Source organism: Podarcis filfolensis (assembly GCF_964270895.1).
Source record: "Podarcis filfolensis genome assembly, chromosome: 12".
NCBI lineage: Eukaryota > Metazoa > Chordata > Lepidosauria > Squamata > Lacertidae > Podarcis > Podarcis filfolensis.
This window is the reverse complement of record NC_139614.1, coordinates 23,582,434-23,600,232: the sequence shown is the minus strand read 5'-3', so window position 1 is coordinate 23,600,232 and position 17,799 is coordinate 23,582,434.

Here is a 17,799-nt window from a genome sequence, read left to right as displayed (position 1 = left end):
AGCGTTTTTTATCTATCGTTTAAAGTTTAATAATAAGAGTGATGATGATAATGCCAGGGGGCGGGAGGAGGAAACATAGAACAAGGAAACATGCCTAAGAAGTGCTCCTAAGCCATTTTCAGTGCCATTTTCAATGCAGAGACCAAAGTCCATGACAGTGAAGACTGGTCCATTCGAGCAACTGGTGCACTGCCCCACCAGCCTCAGTCAACCTCCAACATTTGCCCTTGTAGAAATCAGTAGGGAAGAGGATATGAGAAGAATTAGCACTAGTTAGGGCTGCAAGTAGACAGCCCAAACATGAGGTTCGAAGACTTGGGCTGGTCTCTTAGCCTCAGTTCTCCCACTGGAAAATGTATATCTGCAATGACAAGTAGAAGTCCGTTGGGAATGATGGGGACAGAACTACCTAAACAGTATAGAAACTTTTCCATGTATGCTACTACAGTGGCAAGAATGTTACTCGCCCCAAAATGGAAAGAAGCAGAAGTCCCAGCAAAGGAAGAATGGATACAAAAACTTGTGGAATATGCAGAAATGGTGAAACTTACCAGAAGAATAAGAAAGCAAGAAAACAAACTTTCTGCTAAAGAATGGAAATGGTTTATTGAATATCTACAGATAAATTGTAAACAGATAAGAACATTAGCAGGATTATTGCAGTAACCTGCAGTTTTATAAGAGTATGCAATTAAAGTAGATGACGAAATGAGCAAATTAAATTAATTTGGATATGCAGAAGATACAAAAATAAATTTAAGGAACCGCAGAAAGAGGAGGAAGGAAGTCAAGTTTTGAAATGTTAAAATGGTTGTAAAATTAGTGAAATGTATAAACCTGAAAAGCATTTTAAAAAAAGACAAGTAGAGGTCCATGTGCATTGCTGTAGATTTCCCCCCAGCTGTATCATTTCATTTCAGCTTACCCAGAAGGGGCTGGGTTGGGACAGGGTGGCAATGAAATCAGGGCTGAATGGACCCACCAATGGGAGTACTGAATTGGTTTGGTGCCGTTCAAGTGAGCTGCTCCTTCACCAGACTGACTCCTACTGGCAGAGGTACTCTGATTTCTGCCTTTGATTGCAGTCCTATAAATATTTAGATAGGAGTAAGTGCTATTGGCCACAGTAAGGTTTACTTCTGAGTAGGGGTGGAAAGACCTGTCCCTTGTGGTTCTCCCAGTTTCTCATTTTTCCAACCTTAAATTCTCCACTCCAAAATTTGCAACTATTTCCATACTTTAAAAAAAATCCTCATGAAAACTCATCGGCATTTTAGTGTTTCTCCTAATAAACATGTAATGGCTTTAGGGGTTGCTTGTGCGTAAGTTACCGCCGCTCTGGGCTAGATTGCCTGGTTAAACCGTTTCTGTCTGGACAGCCATCCACTCCGTGGCTGTTCAGTCGCTAGCAGAATCCGTCAGTGGGCGTTTCTTGAACCTCTTCCAGCAAAGAGGTTCCTTGACGCCAAGTCGCCGCCTACTTTCCCTGCGCGGAAGTCTTCTGCGCAGGGTGGGTGTGGGCAGCGGAGGACCTGTGCTCTCCTCGCTAGTCTCCTGCGAATAGTCCTGGAGCCTCCTCTCTGCTTCCCCCATCGGCCCCCCTCTATCCCTGGTGTTGCGCTGATTTTCTTCCCCAGCCAGAGACCTGCCTCTCTCCCTGCTTGGCCCCTCTCCAGCATCGCTGTGGAGCCTCGCCTCCTCCTCTAGTTCCGATGGCAGTTCCCTGACAAAACACATTTTATATGCATTTTACTAAAGTGCCTATTTCTGAAAGCAATATAATGTATGTTTCTTTGTTAACTATTATGTTCACTTTGCTATTTGCTCTTTCACCTATTTTTTGTAAACATTGGTTGGTTGAAAAACTACTGTAAAGGGAATTGGGGGTTGCTCGTGCGTAAGGGTGCTGCTGCTCTAGGCAACGTTGTCTGGCTAAACCTTTCCCTGGCTGGACAGCCCTTTCTCCGTGGCTGTGTCAGTCACTGGCAGAATCCGTCAGTGGGTGTTTCCTGAACTTCTTCCAACATAAAAGCTCCTTGACGCCAAGTCTCCGCCTAGCTTCCCTGCGTGGAAGTCTTCTGCGCAGAGTGGGCGTGGCTAGCGGAGGTCCTGGGCTCTCCCCGCTGGTCTCTGTGGAAGAGTCTTGGAGCCATCTCTCCGAAGTCCTTCCCTGCTCCCCTTTCTTCCTGGTGTCACGCCGATTTCCTTCCCCAAAGGAAGTGTTCTCTCTCTCCCTGCTGGTCCCTTCTCCTGCATCGTTGGGGAGCCTTACCTCCACTCTTGGCTCCGATGGCAGTTCCCTGACAACTACATTGCAAAGTTCAGAAAAGTACAACTTTCGAAGAGATAGCTGTGTGTTGTTTTGCATATTTTTTTGGTGAATTTGATAGATTCAGCTTTCAATGCATACTGTATCTAATTTCAACCTTTATTTTCCCACCTCACTCTGTGCATATCCCCCCCAAACATTTCCCTGGTGGTTTTTGTATGCTTTTTGTATTTTGTCTTCTTTATATTTGTATTAAAAGGATAATGTCATCTTGCCCTGTTTCCCTCTTCCCTTGTTTAACTCCTGTTTGTTGGTGAAGCGCCTAGGAATAAGTGGTATGCACTTCTTTGGTATAGATGTATAGATCTATTGAAAATGCTTAAACATCTATAAAGAACGCTGATGGTCTGCCTGTGGATAGTTGATGCTTTTCACTTCCTTGAAAATTGTCCAAGACAATGGTAGCTGAGCACACAAGTGATGCACAGAAGAACAATGACTGCATTAGGATGAAAGATACATAATATGATTTGATTATGAATTGCATCTTTGAAGCAGAACATTTATCATTTGCCAGTTTTATTAAAAAACATTTATTCAGTGGCTTTGATCAGGCAGTGGAAAGTCAAAGAAGAACAGCCCAATTATAGAGTTTAGCACACTATCGCTGGGCTCCATCTGTATAGCATTATAATTCAAAAATGTGTGAGAACTTGGTAAACTGCCTAGCCATTGAATACCTTGACGATGCACCTATCTGGACAATGTAAATAAAGATGAAATTATAATTCTAGGAAACCAAAAGGCTAATGAAAGAAACTATACTTTGCACACTAAGGCAAGCACAGAACCAATATGTTGGGTTCTTCCTCCCTTCTCTCCAAAGTGTGAAGTAAACAGAATCAGGACCCACATTCGGTTTCCCTCCACATTCCTTCCCCATCCTATGTGACCAGAGATTTCTGTGTGGAAAGAGATTGTTAGATGGGCACTTTGGCCCAAATGAGTCTGGACTGACAACTGGAAGATTGCAATGTCAATCAAAATTCCCCCGCTTCTCATTGTAAAGTTGTTTGGGTTGTGACAAATAATGGCTGGGGGGAAAGGGTTTCGCTTGTCCTGGTTTCCACTTCCTCCCCAAACAAGCAGACAACTTAAAAGCAATGCCCAAGAAAGTTGAAGAGCCTGATGTGGAAACAAGCTAGGATATAGCATGCGAAGGTCTATGCTTGGAGCCTAATGTTGCAGGTGTATCATTCCTGAAAACATGAGGTCCCAACTTTCTTTAATGCCATTCATAACATTATAGACTCAGCCAGAGCTTTTTCAGGCGGTACTCAAGGGATACACAGTACTGGCACCTCTTTTGTTGTTGTTGCTGTTAAAAAGTGTGGCACTTACTGCAACAATTTCAGGGTGAATACTGGCACCACTTTTTTCTAGGGGAAATAAAAGCACTGGGCTCAGCTAACAAAGTTATCAATTGGGATGCACTATCATCTCTCTAAAAATAGTAGTATCCAGTAAACCAGGTAAATAAATATGCACCTCTTTAAAGATCAAGCACCCTTTTTTTTTTGTTTGTTTCAAATGAATGTGGTAAGCTTCTTCCCTCTTTAAGAGCACATTCTTCTGGGAAAAATGAGAAGTGAATCCTCGTAGCTGATGCCTTTGAAATGTTTTTAAAAGCCTTGCTTCTTGCAGGTGCGAGTCAAATGAAATGAGAAACGTCTTCTGAAGCAATTGTAGAAAACCTTTGCTCACCTCTATTATCTCCTGGTCTCTAAAGACTTAATAATAATGCCACATTACCCCATTCATTGCAGGAGTTATACTATGTGAACAATTAGATGAACTCACCATACGACCTCTTCTTAATATTCTCTTTTAATATTCTCTATTATATACGTTTTAGGGGGGGGAGTTGAAAAGGGAGGCATCAAGAAAATGCTTTAAAACTCGGTTTTGCCCTTTGTGGAGCAATTGCAAGAAAAAACAAGTCCCACCCCCCACACTTTTCCTGTAAATGAATCACAGAGGGCACACTGATCTGATTTTAATGCAGGCCATTGTACAAAATACTGAGCTATATGGACCAATTGTAGTTTGCTAAGCTCTATAAATTGTTGTACCTCTACAGGGGGGAACCTGCAGTTCCCAGAATTCTTTAGGTGCTTTCAATATGCATGGAATAGGCTTTAAATGGATGGCATGGATGCGACCTCTGTAAAAACAGAGCAGCCTATTAGAAATCTGTCATCTAAGGCTGTGCAAACACTGGTGGCTTTGTAGGTAGTTCTTCTCAATTCAGACTGAAGCTGGTTTCATAAGTAGAGTTGCCTCCAAGATTGAGGGGCCTCCAAGATTGAGGGGCCTGGTGGGCATGCGTAGCGTCGTACGCACAATGTGTGGGCAACGTTGCATCGTCCATAGGAGGTGGCCACTGAAGCTGTGATGTGCGATGCATGTGGAGTCATGTGTACACGACATAAGCTGGGGCCCGTCAACATTGAAGGGATGCCTTTCCAATAAATATTGAGGGGTCCAAAGACATGCCGATCCCCCAGAGCTGGCGTGCCTGTTTATAGGAGACTACAGGACAGATCAGAGAGGAAGTGAGAGCTGGACCATAAAGAAGGCTGATCGCCAAAGAATTGATGCTTTTGGATTCTGGTGAGAGGCCATGGAAGGCAGGAGTGCCTGGCGTGCTCTGGTCCATGGGGTCACAAAGAGTCGGACACGACTAAACAACAACAACAGGACAGATCTGGATTGTGGCTAATGTCTTGGGTACATCACTTCCCAAAACGGTGGTGGGAGCACACAAGATGCAGAGTAAAGGGGATTTTGTACACAGCTATAAACTATCAATCTTAAGTATATCAGATTCCACTTGGAAATCTCATTGTTTTTACTTACTTCCAGCAATTTTGTTAGGGCTATTTTCTTATTCTAGTCACCAGTATGACTAGCATTATTTCCTGGCAATTGGTTATTGTATGACCTTGCACTATGTCCAGAACACCTTGTAGTGTTTAAAGTAATTTCGTTTTATCCTTATTGCACCAATATAAATGAGCAAATGGGAGATGTCTTCATTTGATAAGTTTCGCTGCAGGAACATGACCGGTGCAGTCCTGTGCTCAGTGATGTTAATAGGTTTACCTCTGAACTAAATAGAGTATTCATTTATGCTGAATGCTCACTTCACTTGAGTTATGGCTCAGATCTGCACAAGTACAAATGGCTTAATCTAACAAAATGCATGTTCTGATCAACATAAGAAAACAGTCTAAAGAAGCAATTATGTTAAGAAAAAATAGTTTGAAGCAACAAATGTGTCCATAAATAAGAATAAAAAATTGCTCTGTTATCCTAAACACATTTTGTTACTGGGTATAGCAAGACTCCTTTTTGAGTAAACATGCACAGGAATGAGCATATATTTAATCACAGCCTTCCTTCCTTCCTTCCTTCCTTCCTTCCTTCCTTCCTTCCTTCCTTCCTTCCATAAACAACCTGTTCAGCTTCACCATTGTCAATTCATAGTAATTAATGTGGAACAATAAAATAAAATTAGTAGTAAATAGAACTCAATCAGTGGAATCAGCGCTACTACAGGTGCCACATACACAATACGTGTTCCACATTTGTAACAACTCATTCATAGCAGCACCTACTCTTTGGAACTCCCTGTCTGTTGAGATCATAACTACACCCTTCCCCTCTCAGGGCACAGTGGGAGTGTCTCTCTAGGAAACTAACAGGAAAACTCTATGAGCTTCAGCTCCTATTATGTGTCTATCTAGCAATACTGTAATTGTTGGTTTGACTACACTTTAAGTATCCTACAGATTCATGATATGCCATGTGGCTTTTCCCTCCCTTCTGCTTCCATCTCTTCCTACTGCCTCCTTTCCTCTTTTCCTCCCATATTAAGGGTGAGGGCAATATGAGGAACTTAATATGCCACAATGCCCCCCCAAAATCAAATAAATCTTATTAGCTATAGATCTGTTCAGGCATCCCTTCTCACATGCTCCCCATTGCATGAAGAAAGAGGAGGCTGTTTGCTGGTGCCACCCTTTGGTTGGCTCCCAAGGCATTGGAGGGTAAAGACCTGCTATGGGAAACCTGCTCTAGTCATGTAGGTTCTCATGCAATTTAGAACTTTGATCAGGCAGTGTTCCATGTTTTGCAGGGAGCCTATCTGTGAACTGCACTTGCGCACACTGATGATGATGTTCAGTTCCAGTGTATGGAGGTGTTAGGGAATGGACATCGGAGGAGGAATAGTGGAGACCGCATCCACCTTCTCCCGAACCTTACCAAGAAGAGGACAGTATAGATTTACAACGGTGGTTTGCAGAGGGTTACAGCTCAGAGATAGAAGAGGGGCAAAGCTGGGAAAGAATGGGAGAAGCAGAGAAAGAACAGCTGGCTGACATGTCACTAGAGAGCATTCCAGACCCCCCTTTCTCTCAGAACCTGGCGAGCAATGAAAGTAGGAGAGCAGAGACCCCAGAGGCAATTGTCCCTAAGCAGACACTGTAAGGGGTGGGTGGGGTTGTTGATGACTGAGAAGGGAAGGGGGAGAAGGAGATTACTTGGAGCAATGCCATTACCCAAGAGGCAGCATTTCTATGTCTTTCTCTGTGAATACAGTGGTACCTCGCAAGACGAAATTAATTCGTTCTGCAAGTTTTTTCATCTTGCGAATTTTTCATCTTGCGAAGCACGGAACTGCACCTCTTCAAGCAATGCACCCGGTTTTAAGAAAAAGGAAACAAACTTGCAAGACGTTTTCGTCTTGCGAAGCAAGCCCATAGGGAAATTCGTCTTGCGAAGCAACTCAGAAAACGAAAAACTCTTTCGTCTTGCGAGTTTTTCGTCTTACGAGGCATTCATCTTGCGAGGTACCACTGTATTGAATAAAAGACATTGGTAAGAGCTTCTTGTCTTCTCATTACTGGCAACCAGCCATGAGGGAGGGGGGTCAGATTCCCTGAAGCCTGACAGGAGGATGGCAGGGCCAAACCACAAAATGGAGATGGGCAGGGCTAGGGATTTTAATTGTTTGGGACTTTAATGCAAGCCTATCTGATTTGCACCCTCCAAAACAATATGAGCCCGGCCTTGGCTGGGGAGGGCGGGGTATAAATAAATTATTATTATTATTATTATTATTATTATTATTATTATTATTATTATTAAAACACAGATATCCTCTGAAATTTGCACTGCTTTGACTTTTGTGATGCAGTTCTCCCCTCAAAAATCACTGGACCTATAAAAAATGCACATGTTAGTGAAAATAACGTATAGAATACACTATATCATTTGCAAAAAAAAGAGTTATATGTCAGGAGACATTTGCACTATAATGCTTATGAATTTTCAGGAAGCGTTTTTAACAAAAAATGTCACAATCAAATGCAGAAACGTAAAGAACCGATGGCTGGAAAAATAAGAAAGAAACAGAAACAGAAGCTCTTTTATTCATCCATTACCATTTGAGGCCAAAGAGCACATCCTCTCTTGTGTGATGGAGCGAATGAATGCGAGGCAGGAGTGCCTAATGGGATTTATTGTGAGGTGCTATGATGTCATCGCGTTCCTTCCAGGAGCCCTGATTGGCTAGGTTCACACACAGTAAAGAACTCTGTCAAATTAAGATATGGCACAGAAGTAATAGCAGATGGGGCATGGGGAACTTGAAAGAATAGAAAGGAGGTATTTGGTGTGTGCGTTTTTCATAGAGCTTTTGGTCCCTCTCGGCTACAGCAACATTTTTCATCTAAGAATCGAACTTCATGAAAATTGAGCCACCACAGTAACAGCTGCCATTCACTGCACGATGGTTTGCAAAAACCTCCAAGGAGCCTGCTTCTACATATCACTGTTTATGCCAGATAAAATATTGCTCCCACACATCAGGCAGCGGGGGGGAAAGTGTAGGTTTTGTGTGTGTGAGAGAGTCCAGGTTGCAGACCTGCCACATTGCCAGAACACATTGCTTCCTTCATCCCAGATCTACTTTGCAGAAGTCAAAGTGCTGCTGTCCAAATTGCTTGGCTGCTGTTTGGTTTGAATGGGTCCTGCAGTGATTTTCGAACAAGCGGTCAGGGGATGGGTTGTCAGATCTTTGGGTAGATGAGTTGCCAGGCAATCATTTGCAGATGGCGGAGGAACAGCCGGGAAATGTGGGTATGAAACTCCATTTCTAAGTCGGAGTAACCGGGACCTGACAATAGGATGTGAAACATGGGACAAAAGTGCTTTCTTTGTAAAGAGTGTAGGAATCACTATCATAACACCTGTATTTTCAGACAGTGCTCTGGTTTTTAAAGCACTTTGGAAAGTGGAACCTTTTCTTCTTCTTTCTGGTGCCTGGAAAATGTACACAGATTTAAAAGGCAAACTGTACTTCTTAGGCTGTACTTGATGCAAAGTAACCCTAGCCCTGTAGATGAGAAATATTAAAATGTTGATTGGATTCTTTAAAGGCAGATTTCAATCCTGGTTACTGCTGCTGCTGGGGCAAATGTGGGTGTCTTCAGTCAAATGGATTTTAAATGTGTTCTGAACAGAGTGGGAACTGAGAGCAAATTAGATTATCATTAATTTTGGGGGTGAGGGGGAGGTTCAGTGTCCCAGTATATCTGTGAGATACACGTTGCTCTTTCTAAAATGTAAAATATAATAACCTGAACACTTGAAGAAGAATCACAACATGAGCCAATATTCAGTTTTGTGTTTTATTGCCTTGGTTTTCTGGGCTTCACAGATACCTCTGTTTTGCATCCTTTGGACCACAGAGGGTGTTTCCATGGTGACAAATAGATGTTACATTTATTTACTGGGCAGCCGGGAATGACAATGTCAGCGAATGACATTTCTGTTCTTTTCTTTCTTTTCCAGCTGAGATTTGTTTTAGTTAATGAAATTGGCAAAAGAAAGGGCAGCTATTTCTCTCTCTCTCCCCTTCTCTTTACTCCCCCCCCCCAATTGGTATGGTGAAAATAAACAGCAGTTAATTTGACTCTGTAATTCTCTGAACAACACTTTGGAAACCTCTGGCTCCATTCTTTATGCAAATGGCTCGTGATATGCAGACGTCGGCGGCAAAGTGAAAAGTAAATTTCAGATCTTACCCATGGGAAAGGACAGAAATACTTTCAACCTTCATGTGTGCCCCTTCACTTTCACAGATTTGTCATTGTTAATAGTCCCATCGCATTGGCTTTCCAAAAGAAAGGTCAACAAGATGCTTGGTTGATGCAAACTGGGCCCTTGATACAAATGCACAGGGGAGGGCGGGGAGGGCAAGGGACTTGGGTTTCCAGCAAATCTTGATCCTTCAAATTAAGATGGGTGGTTTTTTTTAAAGGTATCTCTTAAGGTAAGCACATGGACAACAACAACGATGATTGAGGGAATACATCACCATAAAAGGATGAAAGAGGACACATATTTGCATAAAATGCACACACACCCATGTATATGTACACATGCCAGTTTACAAGTAATTACTTTAATGTGAATAGAAATACAATACATCTCCCCGTAGTGGGAAAAACCAGAGGACCTGCATTTCTGCTCTGTCTGCTGACCAGGTATTAACTTTTGATGGGCAGCTTCAAGGTCCTTCTCCTTTTCTCCCTCTCTTCTTGTGGGTTTTTATAATCTTTTAAATGGACTTGGACTGGACAAATAAGAAGTGTGTTGTCCACCCAACCACCCTTCATATACAGGACAATTTTCTGCAAAGTAGGACATGTTGTCGCTCTATTCTGAGTCACATAGAGATAATCATTTGGAGTTTGGCAGGATGTCACAGCCTCTTCGGGCTCACTAAGCCCTGTTACCTCTTCCGCTTCCAACACCTCCTCCTTCCAACCTGCTCTCTCTTCTCCCTCTGACTGCTCCTTGTCATCCCACCACCAATCCCCTGGCTCCGAGCCTTCTTTCCTTGGGGGTTCCCCAGCTAGTGCCCCCCCACTCCTCTGTATCCAGCCGGTCCACAACAGTTCATGTGTTGTTTGGAAACGTGTGAATTCAGTAGGTTCACCTGTAAATGAAAACTGACTCAAGTTTCTCCACCTGTCAAGGCTTCGGGGAATCCTATCCCTCCCCCGGTGGGATGCCAAGAAGCAGAAAACCAAGAAGAGTTCTTACCAAGTAGTTTATTCAATATTCACAGAGAGAGAGACGAAGGAATGCGGTCTCTCTTAGATACTGGCATTGCTCCAAGTAAAGCCCCACCCGCTCAGTCCCTCCTATTCTACATCATCCCGGCTGATCTGTGCTTTCTGCCTCTGAGTGTGATGGCCTGGGATTCAGACTCAGATGCTGAACCTGAGGGATCCCAGCCTTCACAGGATTCCCCACCTCCAGAACCAGCTGAGTCGGGGCTGGGGCATGAGCCTGAAGGGTCCTCACCTGTGCTGGATCTTCAGGTGCAGGCATCAGGTGAGTCTGCTCTGGTTGCTGAGGTGATGGAGAACCCATTGCCTGCAGCTGCTCCACTCTCAGCCCCGTCAGAGGAAGCTGAGGTTGCCTCTGGGTCCAGTAACCCTCCAGCCTCTCCTGAGCTACAGAGGTTCAGGGCAGAGAGGTGGAGGGAACTAGGTTCCCGCAGGAGGAGTGCTCGCTTCCAGGCCAGGAAAGGCAAGTCACCAGAGGATTGGGTCCGCTAGAGCTCCTGACCCACCCTGGCTTGCATGCTTGTTGCTGACTACACCCGACTCCTTGCCCTGCACCCAGCTTCAGCTACTACGGACTGCCTCCATGTTGCACCTTGACCACCGACCGGACTTGGACCTCACCTCTCGGGTAACCCAAGGGACCAGCACACTGAGCTTTCTGTTCTACTACTCTCAAGGCAAACCTGGTTCTGGGAGGGGGGGGTCAGGAATGCTTTCAAGAGACACTGAGTCTGTTAGCTGTCTCTCCCCTGGTGTTTCTTCTTCCTGCTGCTCTCCCAATATTTCCCAGCTTCTCTCCTCTGCAGCCTCTGAACTATGACCTTCTGCAAACCACTGTTCTAAATCTATACTGTCCTCTTCTTCTTGGGAAGGTTCAGGAAGAGGATGGGGGCGGTTCCTACCATTCCTCCTTAGTCCAGCCTCTGACACCATCCTTCCCTGTGTGGATGGATGCTAAGAAGCTGAAAGGAAGAAGGCCCCAGGAGGTAGTGAGAAAGGAGCAGACAGCCTTCAGAGACAGGTTACTGAAGGGCAGACGAACCAGATATATACCTGAACACGAGAGAAGGGCTGATAGGAGGAAGAGGTCTGAGGAAAAGACTTGGTAACTGTGGGCTCTGGCTCTTGTCTTGCTGAAATGACTGCAGGCTATCAACATTGGTTCCAATTTGACAATAACAAATTATATGTGGAAATCATCCTGGGATAGGCAATGCAATTTTTATTCTTCACAGAGCTGCAAAGCCAAATTTTCATTAAGTCAAAACTCAGTGGATCGCCTTCCCATCACAATGGTGTAATCTCAGTTCCAAACCTGCTATTAAAAAAAACCCCACCTTAATTTCCAGTAAGAGATGCAAGGAGCAGAGCTGTAATGGGAGCTAGTAACATAAAAAAAATCAAAATCAAATGAACGTATCCCCAGGCAACAGAGAGAATTATTAGACCAGTAACCATGGCAAGAAAAGGCAATGTTGTTGTGCAATATATGACTCTGCAAAGAGGAGTACATTCCAATGTCTCTCCGTTCATTCTGGTCTCCATGTCTGCTTCATTTCTGCCCGACAACAATTTGATTTTAACTGGCAACTGGTTTTCGGGTTCATTGTCAAAGAATTTGTGCTGCCATCCTTCGTGTAATTATCAACACTGGCATGGCCATTTGCTTAGGAGGAAACAGAATGCAAAACTTCATAAACGCTGTGTCCCTGAATGCTACTTATTTCATTTATTTTCCCCTTGGGTTTCAACAGAATCATAGATATACTGAAAGTGGACATTCTCTTCCTCTAAACCAGACCTACCTTGGGGCCCAGACATGTGGGAACAGGGCCAGTGGCTGTGAAGATGAGCTGAGAATGCATACCCTCCAAAATGTTCACACACACACCCCAAACCGGGATGTAAGCAGGGTCACACCAGACAGCCTTCTGGTCCAGTGATCTTGTATGAATCAGAAGGTTCTGGAAGGCACTCTGGCGCAGCCCTACTGACTCACGCCAGAGTGAGTGACTTTTGGTCAAGTGCTCTGGCACGACAGAGACAATTGCAACAGGAGAAACATCACCAAACACAAAGAAATGAATAAAGAAAAGAGCCAGGACACCTATAAAACGGATCTTGCACTGTGTTACTAATGTGAGAAGCAACCCTGAGTCTACCCTTGGTTTCTACTTTGCAGTCATGGTGCTTTTGAAAGGAAGCCTTGATAGAAATATACATAGGGTGAAGTCAAGCAGATCTCAGGAAACTTTGGTTGCATCTCTAGCTTAAATCATGCCGAGCTTGAGTCCAACAGCTTAGGTCTCAGATTGCTGTTATTGGCATCCACCTACCTTGGGAGACAATGGAAGAGCACACCTTTGGTGGTAAAGTCAAACCATTGGAGAGTTACAGCTGTAGAGACTGATAAAGGAGAGACATGTTTTATTGCAGGTGGGGCAGATGAAGACACCCAGTTTTGTTGCTGGTGTTTCTTCTATTTGCACTCCTCCCAGCAGTCATTCTGTCTCTGGCCTCTGATGTGGATGCACGACCTGGCTGTTTGTCTCCAGGCACTGCAATCGTCTACAAGGGATTCCAATATGGCGGGGTTAATGTTGCCAGTCTTCATGCCTTCTCAGATTGTAACGTGCACAATGAGGACTAAGGTGCAGTGTCCATCTCTAGGGATGGAGGAGAATTTTGTTTGCCAGCATCTAAAACCAAACTGACCAAACTTGCACCTTAAGACATGCATCGGAATGTATATCCTGAAGATTTTGCACATTTAGATGCACATTTAGACACACACTGAGATGCAATACATATTTAAGAAAGCAATCAATTATGAATTTTTGTATGGGCTTTGAAAATTAAAACATCACAGATTAATGTGGAAGCACAACAGAACAGACTTGTGGACAAAGACTTACAAAACTGGCACAGAATGGAAATAGATTGACCCACCCTAGATTTTAGACCAGCTATTACATTACTACTGAGCACCCAAAGAATATGGACATTGCAGAGCAAAGCCTCGTCTTTTTCTCCATTTGAAGGAATTCATTTCCACTCAAGTATATATATTATGGCTTCATCATCTGCTGCTGTCAAGTTGTTCTCTTTCTGGCTTGTTAGCTGAAATTCAGAGCCAATGTTTCACACACGGTGGAGAGGCCAAGTGACCGGACAACGCAATAATTCAGCCGGTATTACCATAGCCATTGAGGCTGGGACCACCATACTCCACCCTTTATTTCAGCAGTGTTAAATAAAAAGGAATCCCAGCTGGATCTCGAAGCAGCAACCTATTTAGAAACAGGAGCCCTTACAAGAAATCGAAATGTGCACGCTTAGGTTTCTGAGTTCATTTTGTACCCCGGTCTCTGTCTCTAGGGTGGAACGCATGGCCGCAACTGTAATCTAAAAGGCCACTAAATCATTTGGTGTCTCAAACATTCTAGCGCCTTTTAGCGTAGCTAATTTCTTTCATATATTAAGCCCTGCACTACTTTCTGCAACCGTATTTTGTAAACGATTGTCAATCTTTAAATTTAATAGCATCTGTAGCTTCCAGCGAATTAATCATCTATGCAGTTATGGAAAGAGGCTGATTTAGAGCTGAGATGATCAGAATAAAACCCAGCAATATGCAAAAACCACACAAAAAAACCACACCCAATTTCAGTATGAAAAGAGATCTAGAAACACTCTAGATCAGCCTTTCTCAACCTGTGGGTCCCCAGATGTTGTTGAACTACAACTCCCATCACCCCTACCTAGCAAGGCCAGAGCTCAGGGATGATGGGAGTTGTAGTCCAACAGCATCTGGGGACCCACAGGTTGAGAACCACTGCTCTAGATGCAAGAAAGTAAGTTTCTCATGTTTACTTCCTGGGCATCAAGCCCAGCGTGGTTAGTTAATTACTAGTAGGAGAACTTCAGGGGATGGGTTGGGGCTGGGATCAAAGGGGATGTGTTTCCTTTTCTCCACAGCAAATCATTTATTGGAGGCAGGGAACTGGACTTGGGTGTTTTCTCTGTGCTGAATCCCCACAGCAGCCACTTTCCCACCACTGCAACCACTCCATCCCTGAACTTAATGTTAAGGAGTAGGGAATTAGGCTCAGAGACAGCAAGTCAACAGGATGTCCCTAAGCACACTTCCCCTCCCCTGAAGCCAGTTGCAAGTGGCTTCAGGAACCTAATGTGTATGTGTGTCAGGGACAGGGCTGAACAGGAGGGCTGGGAAGTGTCCCCTTGGTCTGCTTGGCTCCTCCCAGAAGAGGAGGAGGAGTGGGAAGATTCACCTCCTTTGTCTCCAGCAGTTTCAAGAGGAGAAGGAGACAGGGCTGAATTACAGCTGAATGAGGAATGCCTAGTTACAAGATAGTGGAGGAGGGGAGGGGAGTGAGAGAGCAGCCAGCAGAGACCTCCCTGGAGAGTCTGGGAGGTCCTCCTTCTTCAAGGGCTCGCCAATCCCTCTGCATTCAAGAACAGAGAACACAGAGGAGTGTGACCCCTGGGGCTTCCCGTAGGTACTCAGGATGTTGTTGGGGATGGAAGGGGAGGTAACGTCTCCTTTGCATGGAGACATAGATTCTGTTGGGATTTTTTCTACTATGTGCCATTTGATGCAACTTCTCACAGAGGCAATTAAGAAGTTGGCTGAAGGCCAAGAAGACTGAGCAAAGGGAGTTATTCTGCCTAGAGATATGGAGCCTTGGATACAGCTCTACTATTGGTTGAGGTCTCCACACAGGCATGATGACTCATGACCTTCCTTGCTGGATAGCTGGTTGGTCAGTGTGTGTTCTGAGAGTCGTTTGGAGTTTGTTCAGTGAGAGAGTTAAGATCCGCATCTGTATCCTGTATATAGTAACTTGTGAGTCTGCTGTAAATAATAAACACCTATCAGTAACCAAGTTACTGGTAGCAGCGTCTTGTTTCTGCTTCATCCTTCCTGCCTGCAACTGATTGCTTCTGGAAGTCTGCGTATGCTCTGCTACATTCAGCTGGGTCTGGCTAAGATCCTGCAACAGGTTAAAGTTGCGAAACACCAATAGATTCTTTGTCTTGCAACCAGATGACTGAAGAAAAGCCATAAATACGAATTTGCTTGTTCTTCTTGCCTTTGATGCTACCAGGGGGTAGGGGCGGGGAGAGGATTCTCCATGCCTGACAATGTGGGTTGGGGGAACACCTAGGAAATGCCTGTGCAGACTCTTAAAATAAAATAAAATCAGAGAGTAACATCACCATCACCATCATCATCATCATCATCATCATCATCAACAACAATCTATACTGGCAAGGTGGTGGCCTGATGGTACCTCCATAAGGTACCCTGAGACAAGATTTGGAATGGCAGGAGTTCCAAGGATGTGGTTCTGATGGACTTCCGTGTCATAAATTTAAGATGGGGATGTTAACACATGTTGACTAACCTCTTCATAAGGAATATGGAACTTGATGTGCTCCAGATGTTCTGGACTACAACTCCCATCATCCCTGACCAATTGGCTTTTCTAGTTGAGGCTGATAGGAGTCAGAGTTCGACACCTGGTTGGCCACACGTTCCCCATCCCTGCTTTGCATTTCTTTGGTTTGGATCCTCTGTTAGCCCAGTCACATTGAAAATAATGAAAATAACTTACTTAGGCCTGTTAATTTCAAAAGGTTTACTCTGGCTAGGACTAAAGTTGGTGACCACTCTGGACTTATAAGATTTAAACGGGTTTGAAATGAGGCTCATTAAAATTACTTTATTACAGCTGATGTTTGTAATTCGGAAGAATTGTAACTAAGAATAAAAATGGTCAAGGTCAAGATGGATAGGAGAGCCCTCTTGTTATCACTTCAGGCATTTTCAACTGCAAATTTACAAGAAGAAATTAAATAGGAGGAGAAGGGCTTAAGAAAACACAACCTAATAATACCCCTAACAGCTAGCTTTTTTTTGTGTGTGCCATTTTCCCCTTAGGAAACGGTTGGCAAAGGAGGATGTGTTCTTGCAAAATTACATCTGAAAAGTCACTTTCAGTCCTTTGCCAGTAAAGGTAACACACTGACATGATGAGTTAATTCTAAGCTTTACGTCCCAAGTCTGCATTCCAAAATAATTATATATCTTGCAATAATATTACCCTCATAAAACCTAAAAATGCTTTGCCAGATTATGAAAGAATATGCTTATACAACCTCTTGAGTTATTCTTACTGAACAGTATAATTTGTTTCAGAATCCTGCTAAAATATATAAGGAACTATTTAAAAAAGAATTAAGGATATGTTCCAAGCTTCCATGTATGCAGTTGCTACCTGGGGTGGTAGGGCAAAGAGGCTGAACTTGTGCAGGCAGTAGCTGCAGGTGAGATGCTGTGGGTGGGGCACCATTGTTCTCCTGTCTTTCCATCACAGACGGTAGCAGGCATTTCTCAGTAAGTTCTAGTGACCTGCTATGTTGGGAAGCCAGGAGAGCAATGCTGCCCCATTCACGGAGCTGCCTCATTGGCTGCTACTGCATTCAATGTATTTGAACTGAGCCAGGAAGGAAGGCAATGGACTTTTTAATGGGTTTTTATTATGGGTTGATAGGGAGGACTTTCCCTATTGACAGGCCCCCTTTTTTTGTGCAAGGATCTTGACAGGCTGCTAACATCTGATCTGAGCCTGAACAAACTTCTAAGCCAGCTGTCTGCAACCTCCAGAGGTCTTGAACTACAACTTCCATCATCCCTGACCATTGGCCACGTGGGAATTGGAGTCTAGGTACCTCTGGAGGACAGCAGAGCGAGGAAGGTTGTTGTTGTTGTTGTTGTTATTATTATTATTATTATTATTATTATTATTATTATTTATTCAACTTATACACTGCCTTGTACCCGAAGGTCTCAGGGCGGTTCACAAGAAGACCACAACATATAAAATCAAACCAAAAGCAGTAACCCAATAACCTCCCTCCCACAAAAAGCCACATTCTAAAAGGGTGTTGGGTGTCAATAAGATCAACCAAAGGTCTGGTTAAAAAGGAATGTTTTTGCCTGGAACCCAAAGGTGTGTAATGAAGGCACCAGGCAAACTTCCCTGGGGAGAGCATTCCTCAGATGGGGAGCCACTGCAGAGAAGGCCTGTTCTTGTGTTGCCACCCTCCGGACCTCTCAGTGAGGGGGCACACGAAGGAGGCCTCAGAAGATGATCTCAGGGACCAGGTAGATTCATATGGGAAGAAGCAGTCCTTGAGGTATTGTTCTAGGCAGTCTGGCAAATACAGCTATTTCAACCACACATACACACTCTCTCTCTCACACACAATTGAAACAATTACAAATTAAAACTAAAC